Genomic DNA, 14,149 nt, shown 5'->3' with positions numbered 1-14,149 from the left:
TATTTGAAGAATTGTGATGTGACTGTTTGGAATTGATTTTGCAGTTCAAGGGAATTCCGAGAGGAGTGGTTTTTACAAGGTGACGTCAATGTTCTGAAAACTCACTGACATGCTATAATAGGAAATACAGTAACCTGAAAAGGCTGGAACTTAATGGATTAACAGCTGGTTTCACAGACCCTGATTAGCACTAATCTTGGACTATCTTACATGCTGATCGTGGTCTGGAAACATGCTGTAATTAAATCCTATTTAATTGGCTTGTATCACATTTTTGGTTAAGTAGGAACCATATTTATGGAATAACTGCCTTTTGAATATTGAAAACAATGTACAGAGAATTGTTCAAAGTAAATTAGATGGTTGTCTTGTTACTTGACAAGTGCAACTATGAGGAAATATTTTAAACCTGAAACAGCTTGTAGCTATAATTTCTGCTAAGATTACTTGGGAGAGTCATGACTACTAGGAGACACAACAACTGGAAGTTCCAAAGATTGCTGAGAGATGTTGTTGAATTCTCTCGCTTTTTACAATTTGCATGCAATAAGCAATCACTTTGATGAAGGTGGATTAAGGGCTAGTGTTCTGGTACTTGAGTTATTACTGAAGTGTGTGAAAAAATAAGCTTAAGCATTGTTGCACATGTTCTTGTGTGCCTTGTATAATATACCTAACACATGGCTATTGGGGCACTAATAATCTACAACTTAATCCCCTACGTATTTTTTCATTAGCAGTTTCAATCCCAGAACCAACAAGGACCTAGGTTTTAATGACTCAGTGTCGCAAGAAAGAAAGGAAAGAGCGATGAGTAAATGGGTTTTGCAGTTATGTTTATTTATTGTGTAGTCAGCAAAATAAATAGGGAGTAAATAAAAAGCAAACAAAAGTTGCCTGTTGACAGGAAGTGAAAACAATTTTAATTGTCACCTGTTGGGCAGAACAGCCCCTAAGTAACAGTGAGATTTACCTCTGGATATCAGAATGTGCTGTACAGTATATTCACTGTACAGCACTAGTCACTTTAGTGTCCTTTATTCACCCTCGTGTATCAGAACTGTGACTCTGGTGTCTGTATTGCAGTCTTCTATTTTTACATACTGCAGATCAGTGGGGAACACCTTTTTCAGTGTTAATACAAGAGTGCTTGCCAAGAGAAAGATGCTTTCTTCTAAACATTGGCATGTATTGAGTGAGATCACGCTACTCCTGCAGCAATGCTGCTCCCACAGTACGCCAATTATTCAATCAGAGCACCAGCTTTGTTGCAGTAGGGAGAGTGATCTGAATACATTGCAACGTTCCGAAAAAAAGTAGCTTTCTCCTGGTGAATGTTCCCTAGTAAAAGTTGAAAACAAGTAATTCCCTAGTTGTGTAATTACAATTTCAAAACAATCTAGACAATGCTGAAAAATATATTTTTGTAAAACTTTCCCATGTAAATTTCGACAAGGTCTGATTGACAGTCAGTATGATAAATTATTATCATGTCTGGAACTATGTACACTTGAAATGTTTTATTCATTAAATTTGTGCTGTGGGTTCCATGATGCACTGAGTTGCCTTTTACCACAGAAAAAGACACTGGTGATGTCAGTGAGACAGACACAAACAAATGGTGCTTACTTTCTAGGCGTTACGATCGAAAATAAGTCTGATGCTCTTAATATTACTATGGGGATTTATGATTTATGAGATTTACAATTATGTTGAAGCAGTGAGACAGCCAATGTGTTTTTGTCAGTTCTTGTTGAAATAAGAAACGTTGTCACTGGTCCACTTATTGTTGTGCTAAAGATATTTAGCATTTTTTTTTTATTTTGGTTCCATGTCAAGTATGAAATGTAACCATTACCTAATGGGTATTTATCCTTAAAGACCATAAAACCTGGGCCTGTGATGAGGTTGCACCCGCCTTTTAGGGCATAAAAAGGACTGCTGGCACAATATTGTCATCATTTTTCCTTTTACCTGAGAGAGAGACTATGCACCGATAAGTATCACTTATATCTGATTTTATCTGATCTCTCTGCCTTTGCTTGTGTTTTACACTTAATGTGATTTAATTACATGTTTAATAATATCTAATTCCACATTTGTGTATTCAGCCATGGTTTTTCACTAGTCCCTGTGACAAGCAGGCTATAGTGGTGACATCGGACCCAGAAGAAACACTCATTACTGCCAGGTGAAATGTGAATTGCACTGTTGCCCAGTTTAATCAATAAGCAGAAAATAAAAGTCTGAACAAACAAAAAACAGTTAAAACACAACAAACACTGTAAAATAAAACGCACAGTAGCCAAAACGAACAGACAGACAAATGGTGGACGAACAAACAAGTATTGTGCTGGTTGAAAGCTAGCACGTAGCAATTGCTAATCTTTAAATAATTCTCCTAGTGAATGAAAACATGCTGCTTTTATACAGTTCTACCGAGACTCGATTGCTAATCAATCATTCAATTGGAGTCTCAGTACAACTGCACATTAATTAATGAAGTGCAATTTCCTGTGCTCACATATTATTTCATTTTACCTGCACGTGAAGTACTGTGCAATCCTCATGCCTAAATACAAATATACATTTTAAACACTGGTGCACATAACCCATATTATATCCTGTACCAAGCACAATACCACAACATTAACACACTACATGCAACATACAACACAGAAATACACACAGGGGTGGGGCAACATTGCCACAGTCCCCTAGTGGCCTTTGCAGTCTCTACCGCAGTGTTTCACTACCGCTTTGGTCCCTTCTTGCAATACCACTGCGAAGACTGTCAATGACAGTGGGCATCCTCAAGTCTTAGGGCTGTTTTATGTTAAGCATGAAGCTATACAGGTGGGCATCCCTGCATATTGCTTCTTCGGTAACTGTAGGTCACTGACTTACCACCACTCTTGATGAGCGAGGTTACCGCATTGGTGATGTACCGTGCTCTGCAGACGTACCTTGTATACCGTGCATAGCATACCATACCGTGTACCGTGCTCCGTGCTCTGTATTGTACTGTTCACAATGTACCATGCCATTTGCACCATACCATGCGTACCATGCATTGTAGACCATACTGTACCATTACACCGTACTGTGTATACCGTGCAGTACTGTATAGTCCATACTGTAAGGCTACACCGTGCAAAAAGTTTGAACAGTACTGTACTAGGGCCTAGGCACCGTGCAGATACTTAAAAGTAACAAAGGTTAAGTACCATTCTACATTACAGTGGCTACATAGCCTTCCTTGGTTACTAGTGCTATTCATTTACTATTATAAAAATTGCAGCAGAGCGGATGTTTGAATTATACACCACTGCTGTTATACTATGCCTGGTTTTCACTCTTGCGATGTCTGCAAGGCAGGTCTCCCTATGGAGGACAGACACGGCAGAAGTGCTGCCTGTTTGGGCTCAAAGCATGCTAAGGATGTACTAGCCCAACCACAACTCCTGTCAGTTGTGTGTGTCTTTTTCTAAGCGCACGCTAGAGAAGCGAGTGTCTTGAAGCTCTGTAGAGCGATCTCCATCCACTCACCCGGGACAAGTGTCTCCCCCATCCTCAGCTCAGAAAGTGAGGATTGTATCCTCTCCTGAGGGCTAAGCAAGAAAGCAAGAAATCTTCATGTAGGAGACTGCGTTCGCAGTCTCCCTTGTCTTTTTCCCCTTTCCCTTATCCTCCTGCTCCCCAAGCAGCCTCCTTCAGTACATAGACCATCACCAAGCTGGCGTCCAAGATTTCGGCAACCTCAGAGACTGGTGCAGCCAGCCCCTGCTAAGGCTAGAGGGGTTTTTCACAACGACCTGCGGCTGTGCAAAGGGGAAACTTCAACAAGTTTCGTTGCCAACCGCAAAGGCAAAAGCTAAACCACAAGCAATTTGCTGCCATAGGCCCAGTGCCCCTTCTCAGGAAGTCACCTGGAGTACTGGCGTCAATGCACCACGGACACCAGGGTGTTCAATACTGTACAGACTGGCTATTCTCTTCAATTCAGACACAGTCACCCGCCCTTTCAGAGCGTGACTGTAACGTTGGTCATGGATCTGTAAGGCGCGCTGGTGTTGTCACAGGAGGTGACAGCTCTGCTACAAAAGTGGGCTATTTGCACAGTTCATCCTCTTCATTGGGAAGAAGGGTTTTACTCCAGATACTTTCTAGTGCCCAAGCGGGATGGTGGCCTCAGACCAATCCTTGATCTCAGACAGGTCAACCTGTATCTGAGCCGACGGAAGTTCAAAATGTTGACCATGCAGCAGCTGTTGCAGTCAATAAGGCCAGACGACTGGTTCACCACTTGAAAGACGCATATTTTCACATCCCCATAAGACCAGGCCATAGGAGGTACCTGTCTCATTTTCCAAGTGACAGTGTACAAGTTCTGAGTACTGCCATTCGGCCTCTCTCTAGTTCCCTGTGTCTTTCCAAAGTGCATGGAAGCTATTCTGGTCCCATTGAGACAGAGGCATCAGAGTACGCAATTACTTGGACGACTGGTTCATTTGTGCTCAGTCTCCAGCAGAGGCAGTGGTTCACATGGAATTCGTAACCAACCACCTTCATCGGTGGTGTCTGTCGTTGAATTGTGCAGAGCCACCTCACACCTTTGCAGACAGTCTCCTATTTGGGAGTGCGTCTAGATTCCAGATCCATGCTGTCCACTGTCTGGCTTTTTCAGCTCAACAAAAAGCTCACAGTAGTGACGTTTCTGAGGCCTCTGGGCTTGGCGGCAGCAGTTTCCCAGACCCTTCATTTGTGTCTTTAACACATGCTCCTTCTTCAAGGCTGGTTTAACAGCAGGGTTTTTCAACCCACCTTGAACCATGGCCATCTGCTAACAGTGTCTTGGTACTGTCTGCAGGCGCTATTCTGGTGGACACATCCTGCTCACCTGAACTTAGGCGTAACACTAGGCAGCATCACCTGAAGGGAGGTGGTTACCACGGATGCGTCCAGCCTCGGCTGGGGCGCTGTGTGGAACAGCAGAGGAGTGCAGTGAATATGGAAACCCCCGTGGCAGGGTCACCATATAAATATGTTGTAACTGCAGGCAGTGTTTCTAGCCTTACACATTTTTACAGGAGGTGCAGGGTACTGTGGTGGCTTATATAAACCACCAGGATGGCCTTAGGTCCCCCAATCTCCATTGGGAGTCCTGAAAATCATTGCTTTGGGTGCACCATCATCTCCTCTCATTGCGAGCAGTACACCTGCCTGGGGTGACAAATTGGGCAGCGGACCTCCTCTCAGAATGGAGGCTCCAAACCGAGCTGGTGAGCCTCATTTGGCAATGGTTCAGGAGAGTACAGGTGGACCTGTTTGCCTCCCAAGAATCAACCTATTGTCTCCTCTGGTTCTCCATGACAGGAGCCGGAGACTCTCTGGCAATAGATGCCTTGGCACACCAATGGCCGATGTTTCCACTGTACCTGTAGGTACAAGTAGCCCCTTATTGGCCCAGGAAACTGTGGTTTACAATCTTGATACAGCTCCTGAGCGGCCAGCCATGGAGTTTGCCAAAACGCAGCGACCTGCTCCGCCAGGCACGGGGGACATTGTGGCATCCCAACCCATTGAGTCTGCAGCTCTGGATCTGGCCCCTGAACAGCGCATTTGAGCTGTCTGGGGTTGTCTAATAGAGTAATAGACACCTTACAGAATGCCAAAGTGGCATCCACACATTGTCAGTATGGGTACAAGTGGGGCGTTTTTCAAACATGGTGACTGCCCAAGGGTTTTGACCCTACGACCTGTCCCATGGCAGTGATACTGCAATTTTTTCAAGACCTATTTGATGAGGGGAAATCCCCCTCTACATTAAAGGTCTATTTGGTGGCTATTTCAGCTTGCCATACTAATATTGATTCAGTCTCCCCTGAAGCTCATTTCCTGGCAGGACAATTTTTAAGGGGTGCTCGGAGGCTTTGGCTGCCTATGAAAGACATTGCCCCTTGTTGGAGGCTTAAGGTGGTGCTGGAAGCGCTTATGAATCCTCCCTTTGAGCCCTTGCATTCAGCTGAGCTGAAATATTTGTCTATGCTTGCAATCACGTCTGCTAAGCAGATGGATGAGATGCAAGCATTTTCAATTGTAAAAGCCTGCTTAATTTTTGCAGAAGTAAGGGTGAAAGTTACGCTTTGTCTCCTTTCCAGTCTGACATGGACCCTCAGCTCCACACGCTGTATCCAGTGCAAGCTTTAGCATACTATGTGGACAGAATTCAGGGTTGGAGGCAGTCTGAAGAGTTTTTTGTCTGTTATGGGGCTAAGTCCCATGGGAAAGCTCTGTCTAAACAGAGGCTGGGAAAATTGATCACAGATACAGTTAAGCCCCCACCAGAGAAGTTCACTGCCCGTTCCACCAGGAACATGGCAACTCTGTGGGCTTTGTTCCAGTGCGCATCTGCCAGGGACATTGTGATGCAGTGGTGGGGGCTACTCTCAGTACTTTTGTGCGGTTCTATCGGCTGATTGTCGCGGATCCACAAAACCCTGGTTTTGGAACGAGAAATTTTTAAGCCCCAGCTACTTGTACTGGGGTTCCTAATGATAACGAGTAAGGTAGCCTTGGCTTAGCCTTGTAGCATTCTGGCTGGTTTGCAATATTGTGACAGCTTTGGTATTCAGAGTCATTAGGTAATGGTTATATTTCGTACTTGATAGGGAACATTATCATAACCTTAGTTCCTTGAAATAGAAATTTAATCATTAACCTTCAAGATTGCTGCATTATTATTGTAGCAGTCTTGGAGGAAAAATGATGACGATATTGTGCCAGCAGTCCTTTTTATGCCCTAGGGTGCGGGCGCGACTGTGTCACAGGCACTGTATGCAGCTTTGGTATATCTATTCAGGTTTTATGGTCTTTAAGGATAAATACCCATTAGGTAATGGTTACATTGGTTACATTTGGTTACATTTCTATTTCAGGGAATCAGGCTTATGATAATTTCTCAAGCCCCGCAATGTAGCCAAAGAAAGATTATGCTTACTTTTTCTTGGTATTGCATCACTTCCTGTGGTAGTGTCAGTTTCCATGGTTAGGCCAATGGGCCTTATTCTGGCAGATCATGTGATTAATTCTGACACAGGGAGTGCAGGTGTACCAGGAAGAGCAAAAGCAATGGACAAAGATATTAGACACAGTGATATTATTTAATAACTTATTTAGTAATTTGTAATTCGCAGATTTGTACAATTTGTAAGATTCAGGCACATATGACTCCATTGATCCATCGTGAATTAAAACTAGTTACTGCAAGAGGCATTTCATTTGAAATTCTCAAATACAGAATTCATAGATGTCCTGCATATACATAGTTTATACACACACTTGGGCTGGTTATAGAAGCTGGAGCAATGTTCCCATAAATAACGTGTGTGTCCACACTTTTCTTTATCCAATGCATTTACTTCAGGCATCCTGTAGATTGTATTTGCAATACGTTCTTAAGGAATGTTGTTTCTCTTCCACATTATTTTCATTATATTCAGTGTGTTTTAAAATGCTTCATTTGAACTGGGTAGTTTACAGTTCACCGTAGGAAGTAATGCCACACCTAAACTCTTCCAGGACAGAATATAGTTATGTTCAAGGGTAGGTTACTTCCATGTTGTAGTTTGTAATTGGCCAGTCTGTTTTGTGTGCAATCACTGGTTATTCTGGTTTTAAGGGTGAATGATACACAAGATTCTAAAGTTAAATGATTGTTGTTTTCACTTGAGGGAATATGTACACATGGTCAGCAACAGTAAACACAAGCTGAAGGTCACTGTAGTAGAACTGCATATCTATAATAACATGTTTAGCAATAGAACTGCTTGGTTGGGGGTTTGTGCTCAGGGTTATGTTGGATTGGTGTTGTTGCTTAGTAATAAATGTGTTTAGATTGACCGAAACAAGCTTGAGCATTGTATACATTAAAAGAATTGCTTTAAACCTGTGCTGGGTTTATATGCCAGTATCCAGTCAGAAACTAGTAGATGTGTGTTCCAAACCAGTAAGGGTGTGCGCCTGTGTTTGGGCAGAATGCACAGAGCATCACGCATGCTGTGTTTAAAGAGAGATTATAATGAGGGGAGCTGTTATGTCTTCACAAATGTCACAAAGCAAGACAAAACATGCATGTCTTTGAATAATGCCTATTAACTTGTTGTCTGTAGGCATAAGTTCCTTGTTAATTGTTAAAGTAAAACTGTGGAAAGAAAGCATGTACATAAATCAAAACTGTAAAATGCAAACAACCATTTTCAACAATCATAAATGAATGAAGCAACTACAGCGTAAACTTAAAACTCACACTTTAGATTGTAAAATAGATGATAAAATAGGGGTTTACATGTATTTTTTATTTTTTATTACTCCAACTGGGTTTAAACTTTTAATGTAAAATGTTAAATGATCTATTTATTTATGCACATGCAGACACAGAAGCTTAAAATTGGGTTATAAAGGGATCTTGTTAATTGAAATAGTATTCCAATACTGTTTATTACACCTTTAAGCTAACCTGATTACTATCTATCTATATCTATATCTATATATCTATAGATATATCTATATATTATTATATATATATAATATATACTATACTTAATATATTATATATATAGATATATATTATATAGATATATATATATATATATATAGTATATATATATTGGCCCGTGGGTCCAGGGGTCGCTGTGGTGGTTTTCATTCAAAAGGGAAATAAAAACAAGCAAATACCAAGTGAAATACCAACTTTGTTTAACAACGTGTTACAAAGGCTACGAAAGATGAAGCCCTGCTATAGGTTCTTGGCAGAAGTGCTTCACCAGTGTAGGATTCTGCAACTGTATATTCTTCTCTTTAAGTTATAATTTTGAGCCAAAAGGGAATATAGAAATATACATATAACACACACACACACACACACACACACACACACACACAGTGTATATATGTGTATACAGTACATTCATATCTACTTTTTTTATATGTACTACAACATAGATTGTTATCTGCATGTAAATTGTTTAATTTACACTAGCTACGCACATTGAATTAACCCATTAGGACCAGCAGCAGACAGCAGTCGTTACAAATACAACACATCATGAGAAAGTCAGACTTTAATGACAATCAATTAAGCTCCTAATCTGTAAAGCTGCCCTTTTGTGGTCATGTGACTTTTTGGTTTCTGGGTGATACTTGGTACCAAATGCTCCAGCTACGGTTTTGGGTCATTGAGTAATTTACTCAATCACCAGATTTAAACACTATGGGGCTGATGTAAGGACACGCGCAGTGGAAACAATTGCAGTTACAGCCCAGAGTGAGGGGTGAGCTGGGAGAATGGAGCTGCACTGTAAGAGACTGTGGAGCACAAAAATCAGACCAAATCAATTAAATATGTCAGAGGAAGGGCAGCAAAGTCCTCTGAGGAGGAGCTGAGAGTCCTTACAGCAGAGGTCACTCAGCATGAAATTGAATTATTTGGAAATTATTTGGAAAAGCCTCAGCCAACATCAGTTACAATGCACTAGTAAGACCTCATTTTGAATATTGTGTGCAGTTCTGGTCACCTTGCTATAAAAAAGATATTGCTGCTCTAGAAAGAGTGCAAAGAAGAGCGACCAGAATTATTCCGGGCTTAAAAGGCATGTCATGTGCAGACAGGCTAAAAGAATTGAATCTGTTCAGTCTTGAACAAAGAAGACTACGTGGCGACCTAATTCAAGCATTCAAAATTCTAAAAGGTATTGACAGCGTTGACCCAAGGGACTTTTTCAGCCTGAAAAAAGATTGACCATTGAGACAATTGACCATTGAGACGCCAGGAACCAATGCATCAAAAGAAGCTTGATAACATGCAAACTCAAGCTATGCAACAAAATTGCTATGTGTATCTTTACGCATTAAATTTAAATGAATATTTTTTCAATATGTAAAACACAGTATGCTGCTTATCTGGAGTGCTGTCGTCATGAATTCTAAACCTGAGAAAGGTTCCCTCCATGTGCTGCTCTGTACACAATTGTATTTTGTAATTCTTTATGTGATTTGGTCATGAGGACCTGTGAACAGGATATGGGTGAAGTCAGACCAGACAGAAACACACCAGTAATGCGATATGAAGCACTGCTGCGTGCATTTATTGTAAAATACAAATAAAAGGTTTGAACACAAAACAAAACACTGACCACAAAACAAAATGGCACTGTGGCAGAGCAAAGCTCTGCCCTTTAAATTGGCAGGGATGGGGTTAATTTCCCCTGCCTGCCTGGGTTTATTATGTTCAGGTGGCTGGGGTTGATTAGTTGATTAGGTTGATTAACGATCAATCAGCGCCCAGCCACCTGATATAAAAGGAGGCCTCTGCTTCTCATTTGGGGAGAGGGAGCTGAGGAAGCAGGTTGGTTTTTTGGGGGTTGTTTAGAAAGTTTGAGTCCAGTGAAGGCATCGCCCAGCCTGGAAACTGTTATTTTTTGTAAGTTTTGCTTTTTATCTTTTTGTGTTTAAATTGCTTTGTTTTGGCCCTTGTGCCCTTTCATTTTTGTGTTTATTTATAATAAAATAGTTATTTTTTTTGAACTGCAGACTGTCTCTGGGCCTCTATCCACTCGCCAGCCTGCCACATTTGGTGTCAGAAGTGGGATAGCGCCACCTAGAGGCTCAGAGCAGTATTTTTGTTTTGTTTTTGTGGAATTTTTGGGATAATTTTTTTTTTTTTTTTTTTGAAAAAAAAAAAAAAAAAAATGGGAAAGAAGAGCAGACAGCGGCAAAGGCAGGAAAAGCAGCAGCAGCTGAAGAAATGTAAGCTGCTGCAGCCACCGCTGGAGGACCCGGCCAGCCTCTTCCCCTGGTGTTCCTGGTGTGGGAAGGAGGACCATCGTTGGCGGTCCTGCCCAGACGTGCCACCGGCAAACTGGTGTGGCCGGTGTGAGGAGGACGGCCACAACTGGGCAGGATGCCCCTACAACCAGGCCCAGGAAGAGGTGCCGTGTTCACCCCGGGCATCAGGGGCCACCCCACTACCTCCAGCACCACCACCTTCACCACCGTCCCAGGAGATCTGGGACTGGTTGATGCACCCTGAGGCAGACCTCGTCCACGATCTCCCCATAGTTATCAACACGCTGTGGCGTCGAGATGGGGAGAGGTGGGAACAGTGGGAGGAACAGCACCACCCGGCCTCCTTCCCAGAGGTTGCCCTCATGGTGGTTAATTACCTGGCTGTAGACATGGGAGATGCCCCGGTCACTCCAATAAAGAGGGGTGAGCCGCCTTCCCGAGAGCCAGAGAGGGGTGAGGAGCTGCCGTCGCTCCCAGAGCCAGAGAGGGGTGAGGAGCTGCCGTCGTCCCCAGAGCCAGAGAGGGGTGAGGAGCCTCCGTCGTCCCCAGAGCCAGAGAGGGGTGAGGAGCCTCCGTCGTCCCCAGAGCCAGAGAGGGGTGAGGAGCTGCCGTCGCTCCCAGAGCCAGAGAGGGGTGAGGAGCTGCCGTCGTCCCCAGAGCCAGAGAGGGGTGAGGAGCTGCCGTCGCTCCCAGAGCCAGAGAGGGGTGAGGAGCTGCCGTCGCTCCCAGAGCCAGAGAGGGGTGAGGAGCTGCCGTCGCTCCCAGAGCCAGAGAGGGGTGAGGAGCTGCCGTCGCTCCCAGAGCCAGAGAGGGGTGAGGAGCTGCCGTCGCTCCCAGAGCCAGAGAGGGGAGGAGGAGCTGCCGTCGCTCCCAGAGCCAGAGAGGGAGGAGGAGCTGCCGTCGCTCCCAGAGCCAGAGAGGGAGGAGGATCTGCTGTCGCTCCCAGAGCCAGAGAGGGAGGAGGAGCTGCCGTCGCTCCCAGAGCCAGAGAGGAGTGAGGAGCTGCCGTCGCTCCCAGAGCCAGAGAGGGAGGAGGATCTGCCGTCGCTCCCAGAGCCAGAGAGGGAGGAGGATCTGCTGTCGCTCCCAGAGCCAGAGAGGGAGGAGGATCTGCTGTCGCTCCCAGAGCCAGAGAGGGAGGAGGAGCCTGCCGTCACTCCCAGAGCCAGAGAGGGAGTGAGGAGCTGCCGTCGCTCCCAGAGCCAGAGAGGGAGGAGGATCTGCCGTCGCTCCCAGAGCCAGAGAGGGAGGAGGATCTGCCGTCGCTCCCAGAGCCAGAGAGGGGTGAGGAGCTGCCGTCGCTCCCAGAGCCAGAGAGGGGTGAGGAGCTGCCGTCGCTCCCAGAGCCAGAGAGGGGTGAGGAGCTGCCGTCGCTCCCAGAGCCAGAGAGGGAGGAGGATCTGCCGTCGCTCCCAGAGCCAGAGAGGGGTGAGGAGCCGCCGTCGCTCCCAGAGCCAGAGAGGAGGGAGGAGCCGCCGCCGCTCTCAGAGCCCGAGAGGGAGGAGCCGCCGCCGCTCTCAGAGCCCGAGAGGGAGGAGCCGCCGCCGCTCTCAGAGCCCGAGAGGGAGGAGCCGCCGCCGCTCTCAGAACCCGAGAGGGAGCTGGCCGCCGCCTCCGCCACCAGAGGGAGCCGGGGCCGCCGCCTCCGCCACCAGAGGGAGCCGGGGCCGCCGCCTCCGCCACCAGAGGGAGCCGGGCCGCCGCCTCCGCCACCAGAGGGAGCCGGGCCGCCGCCTCCGCCACCAGAGGGAGCCGGGCCGCCGTCGCCGCCTCCGCCACCAGAGGGAGCCGGGCCGCCATCGCCGCCTCCGCCACCAGAGGGAGCCGGGCCGCCGTCGCCGCCTCCGCCACCAGAGGGAGCCGGGCCGCCGCCTCCGCCACCAGAGGGAGCCGGGCCGCCGCCTCCGCCACCAGAGGGAGCCGGGCCGCCGTCGCCGCCTCCGCCACCAGAGGGAGCCGGGCCGCCGTCGCCGCCTCTGCCACCAGAGGGAGCCGGGCCGCCGTCGCCGTGCTACCTTGGAGATTCGGGGCCCCCTCAACCAAAGAAGGCTTGGGGGCTCCGACATCAACCCCGCCCACCACCACCCACCATAACAGCCCACCCAAGGGACATAATTGGACTCTTGGGGGGAGGGGGGTGGGGAGGGTGGGGGGAAGGGGGGAGTTGGCCGATTGCGGCCGGTGTACGTTGTACATGGGGGGAGGTGTGTGGCAGAGCAAAGCTCTGCCCTTTAAATTGGCAGGGATGGGGTTAATTTCCCCTGCCTGCCTGGGTTTATTATGTTCAGGTGGCTGGGGTTGATTAGTTGATTAGGTTGATTAACGATCAATCAGCGCCCAGCCACCTGATATAAAAGGAGGCCTCTGCTTCTCATTTGGGGAGAGGGAGCTGAGGAAGCAGGTTGGTTTTTTTGGGGTTGTTTAGAAAGTTTGAGTCCAGTGAAGGCATCGCCCAGCCTGGAAACTGTTATTTTTTGTAAGTTTTGCTTTTTATCTTTTTGTGTTTAAATTGCTTTGTTTTGGCCCTTGTGCCCTTTCATTTTTGTGTTTATTTATAATAAAATAGTTATTTTTTTTGAACTGCAGACTGTCTCTGGGCCTCTATCCACTCGCCAGCCTGCCACAGGCACAATGGCCAAAACAAACAGACACAAGAATTAAACACAGCAAAAAAAGTATTATGCTGGTGTAGCAATTGTTATTTGTATATCACTAAGTTACATTACTCCTCTGAACAAAACCCAACCTAGACTAAGGGATTCCTGCCTCTTTTATGCAGCTATGCCTGAGCTCGATTGTTTGTCAGTTATTCAACCGGTCTCAGGCACATTCTACACGTGAAGTGATTTGGCAGGGAAGGCAATTAACCCTTGCCTGCTGACCTAAAACACCAGTGCACAATAATATTTAAATCATAATAATACAACACAAATTCAAAATAAACAAAATACGTACAGGGGCGGGGTTACAGGACCATGCAAGAAATTTTTTATAAAATGCCTCATAAATCATAGTGTATATATTTGAAAAGTTTAGAAACACTGCTTCGGCCCTTTCTCAAGAGTTCAAGCTGTGGCTGTATTATGATAAACCACTGTTTTGATTAATTTAATTGGTACACAGCTGTTTTCTATGATTCTTTTTGTCAAGTCCCAGAAAATTAATTAACTATTTGACTGTCACATTGTTTTAACCACTTGCCATATCAATAATACAAATCTTTTCATTCCTCTAACACAATGTACACAGCGATGCTTAATTTTTGTTCACAGTGCCTTCTCGCTATTTTCAATCTTCACAAATG

At 45.6% G+C, this 14,149-nt stretch overlaps 1 protein-coding gene across 1 annotated transcript in view; it reads left to right on the top strand.

Annotated features, from left to right (window-relative positions):
* The window catches only part of kcnq1.2 (potassium voltage-gated channel, KQT-like subfamily, member 1.2), a 514,204-nt gene that overhangs the window by 169,398 nt on the left and 330,657 nt on the right, over positions 1–14,149 (top strand). The window lies entirely within an intron of this gene.

The sequence above is a fragment of the Polyodon spathula genome, chromosome 7, assembly GCF_017654505.1.
Source record: "Polyodon spathula isolate WHYD16114869_AA chromosome 7, ASM1765450v1, whole genome shotgun sequence".
Classification (NCBI taxonomy): domain Eukaryota; kingdom Metazoa; phylum Chordata; class Actinopteri; order Acipenseriformes; family Polyodontidae; genus Polyodon; species Polyodon spathula.
This window is presented reverse-complemented; position numbering and strand designations above follow the sequence as displayed.